We start from the raw sequence: 8,739 nt of genomic DNA on the forward strand, positions 1-8,739 counted from the left end.
TGGTTTCCGCTATGAAAAGCAATCACAAGCTCTACTCGCAATTTCTCACTAGTATTTCTCTGTTATCTAACGCACTTTATATGAGTTAAACATTCACATTAGGGGGTGTATTATATGTGTATTAGCTTTCTGTTGTATAATTATATATAGGATGTTTGTTGTGTGCCCCTCTTTTGCCTTCTATCGGTAACTCGAGCTTAATCCAATTTATTCATATAATTACCCTAAAATTAAGAGGCGACATCCAGCATGTCTTGAGTTCAAATCTCAATATTTATAACCTCTACCCATACTAGTGCTGCAGCCTTCTTTGTATTTAAAAGGAATGTTTGATGTATATTAATGAAGCTGAATGTGAATGTCAATATTGCAATATACACAATGGTGGAGAAAAAGACTGTCAACTACATTTTAAGCCATAAAGCTGTAGAGCTACTTAAGCTTGCATGACCATATATTATCCCATACCGTAAATATTGTATTACATAGTTTATATATTCTAGGCTTGTAATCCCTCGTTTATATTATATAATCCAGCTGTTTGTTGTACATAGTTTGATTTGGACATTTCTGCACTTCTTCTAGTCATTATAATTATATAATTATATAAGCTACTGATAAAAAATCAATAAATTTTAATATTAACCCATATATATTGTAGTTTATAGTTTCAGCTGGTCCCTTTCAATCTTGACAGTTACAACTGGAAAAGAAGACAATCTATCTGCTTTCTTGTTGTTTATATAAAATCCATGAGCTCAAACCATTCCCATTTCTCCAAACTCACATCCAAGAACCCTTTCGCTGCTTTCTTCTCCCTCTGAAATCTGGACGTTAAAATATTACGATGGGTATTTCTTGGACACGGCTCAAATCATTTCTGAAAGTACTTGTTTCTTGGATTCCAATGGCCACAAACCCCGTCAAATATCGATTGAATACTCGAATTGACTACACCAGTTGGAATAAGTAAACGATTGTTCATAGATCACAGTTGCACTAAGTGGGGTGCATTGTATCTGCCATTTTTACAGAACCACAAGCGAATCAATGCTTTGATAATGATTGTAAAGTGGGCTATGTAATGCGGCACTGTCTTATCTTTTAGATTTGTCTTTTTTATTTGAGTTAGTGATACAATTTAATTAGATATTAATTTAAGTTTTATTTGGATGGATGATGTTTTTTTCATGGGATTAAAAATAACAATGACAGTGACAATGATTATGACTGAGATTAAAATGTGTTTAGATTCAAACTTATAATGATGAGGAGAGAATAAAAATGATAAATGAAAATATTAAATTAAATTATATATAATAAACAATTGTATTTCATATTAAATAATAATTTTAATTAATTATATTTGTACCTTTTATCATTTAATATCTACTTAATTACGATTAAGTCAAATTTATTTAATAATATTTATTAAATTAATATAAAAATCCAAATGTATGTATATACACAGTCAAAGTGCAAGTCTTCTATTCCATCAAAAGCCAAAACAACATTCAACGAAAATTAAACTATAGTCCCCAAACCTTCAGTAATACACGAAGAGCCATATAGGTCAAAGTGGAAAAACCCAACTCATCCCAGAACCTTTTTCTTATATGGTGCTATCTGTTAGGGGTGTGTAAAATTCAGAAAAAATTAAAAAAATTCGGTTAACCGATCGAATTCGGTTAATCGGTCGGTTAACCGAATTAATTCGGTCGGGAGTCAGTTAATAATTTTTTGAGTTTTCGGTTAACAGTTAATTCGATTCGAAACCGGTCGGTTAATCGAATTTTTTCGATTTAACCGAAAAAATTAATAAATAAAATTATAATATATAAATAGGCCCACAATTCACCCAAACCCAATCCAACATAAGCTCAAGTACCCAACTCAATTGCCCAACCCAATCATAAAATTTATAAATAATTTAATAAATAAAAACAAAATTCTAAAACTTAAACCACACAAATCCCACATTCCCAGTGAAGTTTGATTATTTTTTCTTATAAAAATTTTGGAAAAAAAAAGTATACATTTTAAAAAATAAGTAATATATATGTTTTCGTTATACATGGTGATTGAGAAATAGTAATTGCAAGCTTTCAAGTTTTAAATTAATTGGTAGTGAAATTATCGCTTGATTGCTAAATTATGTAGTGATTCAATACTTTAATTTGGTTAATTCAGTTAATTTTATACTTATTTTAACTAAAAATAAAAAAATATATATAATTTTAGGTTAATTCGATTAACCGACTGAATTAACAGAAAAATTTCGATTCGGTTAATTCTTTTGAAAAAAATTCGGTTTGGTTAAAGGTTAAAAGTTTTGAAGATTCGGTTAATTCAGTTAATGATATTTCGGGTCAATTAACCGACTGAACACTCCTACTATCAGCTCGAGTTTAAACTCTAAGCACCAGTACAGTGAAGAGCTTTTCCTTAGACAAACGCAACCTCATCCAAAAGGATGACTGGTGAGATTACTCACCACACCAAGGTAAACAGTAAGGCTTTTCAGTGGGCAAACGCAACCTCATCCAAAGGGATGACTGATGAGATTACACCAAAACCAAGATAAAACTCACCACACGAAGGTAAATAGGCATCCTATTCCCACGTGAGTGCATGTTTTGGATGGGCGGTACATTTATCTTCGGCGAGGTTAAAAATAACTGTAACGATAAGATTAGTTATTGTAGCGATAAGATTGAATACTGTAGCAGTAAGATTAGAAATGGCAATAGAGTATGTGTTTAGATTTAAACTCAACTATAGCAAAAAGTGAGGAAGTAAAATGACCATTAAAGGCATTACATTAAAACTTATCTAATAGAAGTTTTAAAATATTTTATTTTATAAAATTATTAAAAATATGTGAAATTGTAATTTATTTAATAAAATAATATGTATTACAATATTTTTATAAATATTTTAATTAAATGTTTTATAATAAATATTTATTTTATTAAATGATAATTTTTTAATTATTTTTAATAGCAATGCTAAATATTTAGGAATAAAAAAGTATAGATATTAAATAATAATTTTAATTATATTTATGCTAAAAATATAGTAATAGAGTTAAAAAGTGAAAGGGTAAAATGGAGATTATCCCTTCATTTGGACCTACGTTTACTCCATTGAAGCTTAAAGCTCCGGTAGAAAATCTCCATCATTGTGTTGGTAAAAAATTTCACTACACTGGACTTAGCAATCCAAAGGGATTCCAGTAGTGCAATTGAGCTAAAAAGTGACTCTAAATGGGTTGCACCGGAGGTAAAAGTGCATCCAAAGGCTTTAGTTTGGATGAGCGGTACATTTATTTTCGGTGAGGTTAAAAAAAGTGGTAGTGGTAAGATTAGTTACTATAGGAATGAGATTGGATACGATAGCAGTGAGATTAGAAACAAAAAGTGTGTTATGTGTTTGGATTCAAACACAGGTTGTAGCAAATGAGGTGATAATAGAAAATAACTATTAAAGATGTTAGATTAGGAATGATATATAATAGAATAAAAATTATAAAATTTATATTCATATTAAGGAATTATTAAAAATTATATTTATATTGATTAATAAAATATAGTAATATTAAATGATGAGTAAAATAATGTTTATATTAAAATAATAATAAAGTAAAATTTGTTATAAAATAAAGAGAGATGAGGAGAATAAAAACAAATAAAATATGGAAGCAATAGAGAATGTACTTTATTAATCAAAAGCGGTGATTACAATGCTTCATCAAAGTTTCTATTTATTGACATAAGAAGTATAAAAGAAGTAGAGATCTAATTCTAATAACTATTAGAATTTAAAGTACATTAAAATTTTATCTTGATTATGATGGACATCCACTTAATAAGATATTCATAACACCCCATTGGATATCCAATATAATACGCATAATATGCTGCCTCATTAAAAACCTTACCAAAAAAACCCAATGGGATAAAACCTCGGTTAAGGGAAAAAGAGTACAACGCGTATTTACTCCTCCTCATGAAAACATCACATACTTTCTCATATTCTACATATTCAATCTTGAATACTAGTTTTCCAAATGACTATTTGAATATATTGTTAAACATTTATATCACCATTATTTTGAAAATCATGAGTGAGGGAAAATTCTGGGGAAATATATTTTGATTTCTTCAAGAGTTTCAATAATAATCATAGAAAACTTTAATCAAGAACCTTCTATAAAAACATAAATAGGCATTTTGGATCAGTTTATAATCCTTCTTCAACTACTCAAATTTACCACATATGTTCAAATTATTTCAATTCATATAAATGAACAATTTCTCGAGAATTTCAATATGCTTCTAGCATCCTAAATCCTTCAAGGATTTTAATATAAACTTTACTATATAGTGATTCATAAAATGTTGTAATAATAACCATTAGACGCAAGTTAAATCTTTTATAAATTGTCAATTTAATAATATATCTAAAGGTTATTGCATCCACCACAAAAGAATATTATATCTTTTCATAATCAATGTCAGGACTTAGCGAAAAACTTAATATTTTTATTTTGCTTTTGCAAAAATACTTCAATTGCACCTCACTGGCTTTATACCTTTAAATATTTGAACTATTGGTCAAAAACTCCACAAATTTAATTGTACTTGAGTTGCGTCTTTCTATTTTGATCAATTTATTCTATATCTATATTTCTCAATAGAATTATTCAAGAATCCTCCTTTTGTTTCATTATTTCAATAATAATATTGCATGCAAAATCATTTTCAACCACTTTTTATTATTTGATTCTACATTTTCTCGAATTGACATAACTTATCAAGATATCTTATTTTCATTGTTTTAATCTTCAGTTTTAGGTACTTGAATCTCTTCTGGAGTTTTACTTATTAGTTATGTATTGGGTCTCTTATGGAGCACCCGCCTCCACTATATGACCATCTAGAAGAATTTTTATTTTTGGAACCGATCAATCTATTATTTATTCTAACTGATTTTCCTACTGGGACTTTGATTCAAATTAAAATATTAGATGGTATATAACACTTGGTTATTCTCATTAAGTTTGTAAATACATCTAACAGTTAACTTGTAACGAGTTATCCTTATTGAATTTCTAGTTCAAATTATTCTCCCCCTAACTCATTATAAGTTATTATTTCTCTCCCCCTAATGTCGGGAAAATTATCGAATCAAAATTGTAATCACAAATCATTTCATAATTAAATCTCGAATACATTTAAAACATCTAATAATATATATTCCCAACTTTTTTTTGAGGATTCACTCATCTTTGAGCGTTGTGGTGGAGCAATTGGAACATAGACGCACATATAAAAATTCAAAGATGAGAAATATTTAACTCTTGTGTAATGACCCAAAATTCACGGGCATCGAAAAAGTGCAATATCAGGCCTCCGTCTTAGTAAACCGAATTAGTAAATATTATTAAAAATATTTATGATCTAGTAGTGTGTCTAGCTAATTAGGTTTTTATTAGGTGAATTTAGCTTAATTTAGAGTAATTAGTAAAAAAAGACTAAATTGAATAAAGGGTAAAAGTTTAATTATAGATTAAAATAAAATAAAGGGATTAAATAGACAATTATGCCTATTTCATTAGGTGAGGCGGCAAATGGGAAGAAAAATTTAAGAATTTTCTTAGATTATATATTATATAATTATTGTTATGGTTTTATATTAAATTATTATTATTAAATAAATTAAAATAGTGACAAATGTATGGTAATGATAATAAACATGTGTAAAATACATGAAAATAAACTTGTAATATATTTGTATATTTTCTTAAACAATAAGTAAAAATATTTATTAATTATTATTATTATAATATGAAATAAAATAAATAAAGAAAAGTGTAAGGTGATGACAAAATACAAGTGTGTTAATTAAAATATGTACATTTGTAATATATGTATTTAATTTATTTATTATTTAAGTAATAGATATTTGTTATAATTATTGATAAACCATAAAAGTAACACATTTTGATCCCATGCTTAGCATGTTTTTGGATGATTTATTATTTAATTTAGTGAATTTGATGCTCTTAATCCTTTAATTTCATGTTTCATACTTAGGAGAGCATAGGGGAACAAAAGTAGCTGAAAACAGGCCAAAAACGAACAAAACAGGCTGATTTAAAGACCCACACGGCCAAGACCATTTCCACATGGGCTGAGCACATGCTTGTGTGAGCCACACGGGCTAGCCATATGCCCATGTGGCAACCCATGTCGATATCGCTCCCTGTTTCCTAAACACGCGGAAAAAACCAATTTTTAGAGTTTCTAAGCATTTTAAAGTCTATATAAACACACTAGAAGAAGATCTAAGGGCACACAGAGAGTAGAACGCAGAGATTACTCAAAGAACGCCAACGGATTCAGCTTGGAAGCAGGATCTCCTTCAAGACTGAAGATCTCCATTTAATTTCTTTCGAAGTTTTTGGGTTTCTTTATGTTTTGTTGTTTTCCTATTTTTGAGATGTTTTCCTCACACAGTATGAACTAAATTCCCTAAATAACTAGGGAAGATGAAACCTAAGACGGATCTTATTATTTGATTTGTTCTGAATTACATGATAAATATTTGTTCTTGATCTCAAGATGTGTTCTTATTTCATGTTTTTAATGTTTTTAGGATATTAATTCATGATTGATTTACTTATTTAGTGGAGCAAAAGTCCCTATTTAAGAGTAGATCTCGCATAATTGAGTGGAGTTGCATGCAACCCTAGAAATAGGACAACATAAATCTACCAGGTTAGAGTCAAATCTAATAGGGAAATCCATAAATCAAGTTAATGCGACGATAGGAGTTTTAACTAGAAAGAGATTTCAATTAATCGACCTAGAATAAGTTATTTTTACTCTCAAAAGAGATATTAATATAATTTAGGGATTTCTACGGATCAAGTCAAATGAATAAATCATTTAATTTAAATTTAGAATAATAAGTGAAGTCTATGTGGATTCTTTCCTGTGTATTGTCTCTCTCATAAGTTTTCTTCGATTATTTTCCCAATTTGCTCTTTGTCGTTTAGTAATTAGTTTAGTTAAATTTAGACTTTAAAATAAATCCCTTCAATTTATTCAGCTAGATAATAAAAAGATAGTAACTACTAGTACTTTTAGTCCTCGTGGATACGATATTCTCGACTCACCGTAGCTATACATCATCAAGTTTATGGCGCCGTTGCCGGGGACTAAGATATTAGGAACACTTGATTTTTATTAATTTAGCCATTTTTATTTTATTGCATTTTATTTTTGTTTTAGTTTTATTTTTAATTACTAATTTTTCTTTAATTTGCTTCTGGTAGGTTCCTTTAGTTTATGACTAGAAAAAACCCGTCAGGACCTCTATTATTTGATAGTGAAATTGAAAGCACAGCTTGTAGAAATCATAAAGAAATAAGGCGGAGTCTGCAGTATATAGAGGAAGAGCAAGAGGACAATACTAATATTACCGAGGAGATGACTGAAAATCAGAATAATCCGCTACCTCTTGTGGTTGTCGCGAATCTTGTAAATTAGAATCCTGCTCATCGTACTATGTACGACTATGCTAAACCTAATTTAGCAGGGGCTGAATCTAGTATTGTGAAACCTGCTATTGCTGCAAATAGCTTTGAACTGAAGCCGAACACCATTCAGATGATCCAACAGTTTATTCAGTTCGATGGTTTGTAAGATGAGCATCCAAATACTCATTTGGCTAACTTTCTGGAGTATTGTGATACTTTCAAAATTAATGGCGTTTCTGATGATGCCATTTGCCTTTAGTTATTTCCCTTTTCATTGAGGTATAAGGCTAAACAATGGTTGAACTCTTTACCACGAGGTTCTATCACTACTTAGGACCAAATGATCGAAAAGTTTCTATTGAAATACTTTCTGCCGGCCAAGATGACAAAGTTGAGGAATGATATCTCTTCCTTTGTGCAAATGGACTTAGAGACCCTATATAATGCATGAGAGAGGTATAAGGATTTATTGAGATTGTGTCATTACCATGGGTTACCCTTATGGTTACAGGTTTAGACTTTTTACAATGGTTTGATCCCCTCAACTAGACAACTGATCGATATAGCCGACGGCGATACCCTAAACAACAAAACACTTGAGGAGCCTTATGAGTTAATTGAAGAGATGTCACTAAATAATTATCAGTGGCAAGTCATAAGGACGAAGCCGACAAAAGCTGTTGGTGTTTTCAACCTCGACACGGTCACCATGTTATCAAACCAGGTAGAGCTTTTGAATAAAAAGATTGATGATTTATGTGTTTTTACGCAGGTACATCTGGTGATGCAATTTGACACAAATGGAGAAGGGGTGAATATTTCAGATTATCTACCCTATAGTCCTAGCATGGAGAATGAACAATTGAATTATATGGGTAATAACACTAAACCTCTAAATAATCCTTATAGTAACATGTATAATGCAGGACGGAGAAACCACCTAAATATTTCATGAGGTAGCCAAGTGAATCAAAGACCATAACCCCCTACAGGTTTCCAACCACCCTACCAGCAAGAAAAGAAGCCGAATCTTGAAGATATGCTAGCAAAATTTATTTTGGTGTTAAAGACCCGTTTTCAAAATACCGAGACAGTATTGAAAAACCAGCAAGCATCGATTATTAACAAGGTAGTCTACCTAGTTACACCGAACCTAACCCAGAAGAGCATGTGAAGGAATTTACACTAGGGAA

General features: G+C 30.1%; 1 non-coding gene across 1 annotated transcript; it reads right to left on the reverse strand.

The window, feature by feature from the left end:
* Positions 1–7,934: 7,934 nt before the first annotated feature.
* On the reverse strand, positions 7,935–8,041 carry LOC128281432 (small nucleolar RNA R71). The gene has a single exon (XR_008271640.1). It is a non-coding gene; the product is annotated as a small nucleolar RNA R71 (small nucleolar RNA).
* Positions 8,042–8,739: the final 698 nt, after the last annotated feature.

Source organism: Gossypium arboreum, chromosome 1 (genome assembly GCF_025698485.1).
Source record: "Gossypium arboreum isolate Shixiya-1 chromosome 1, ASM2569848v2, whole genome shotgun sequence".
Taxonomy (NCBI): domain Eukaryota; kingdom Viridiplantae; phylum Streptophyta; class Magnoliopsida; order Malvales; family Malvaceae; genus Gossypium; species Gossypium arboreum.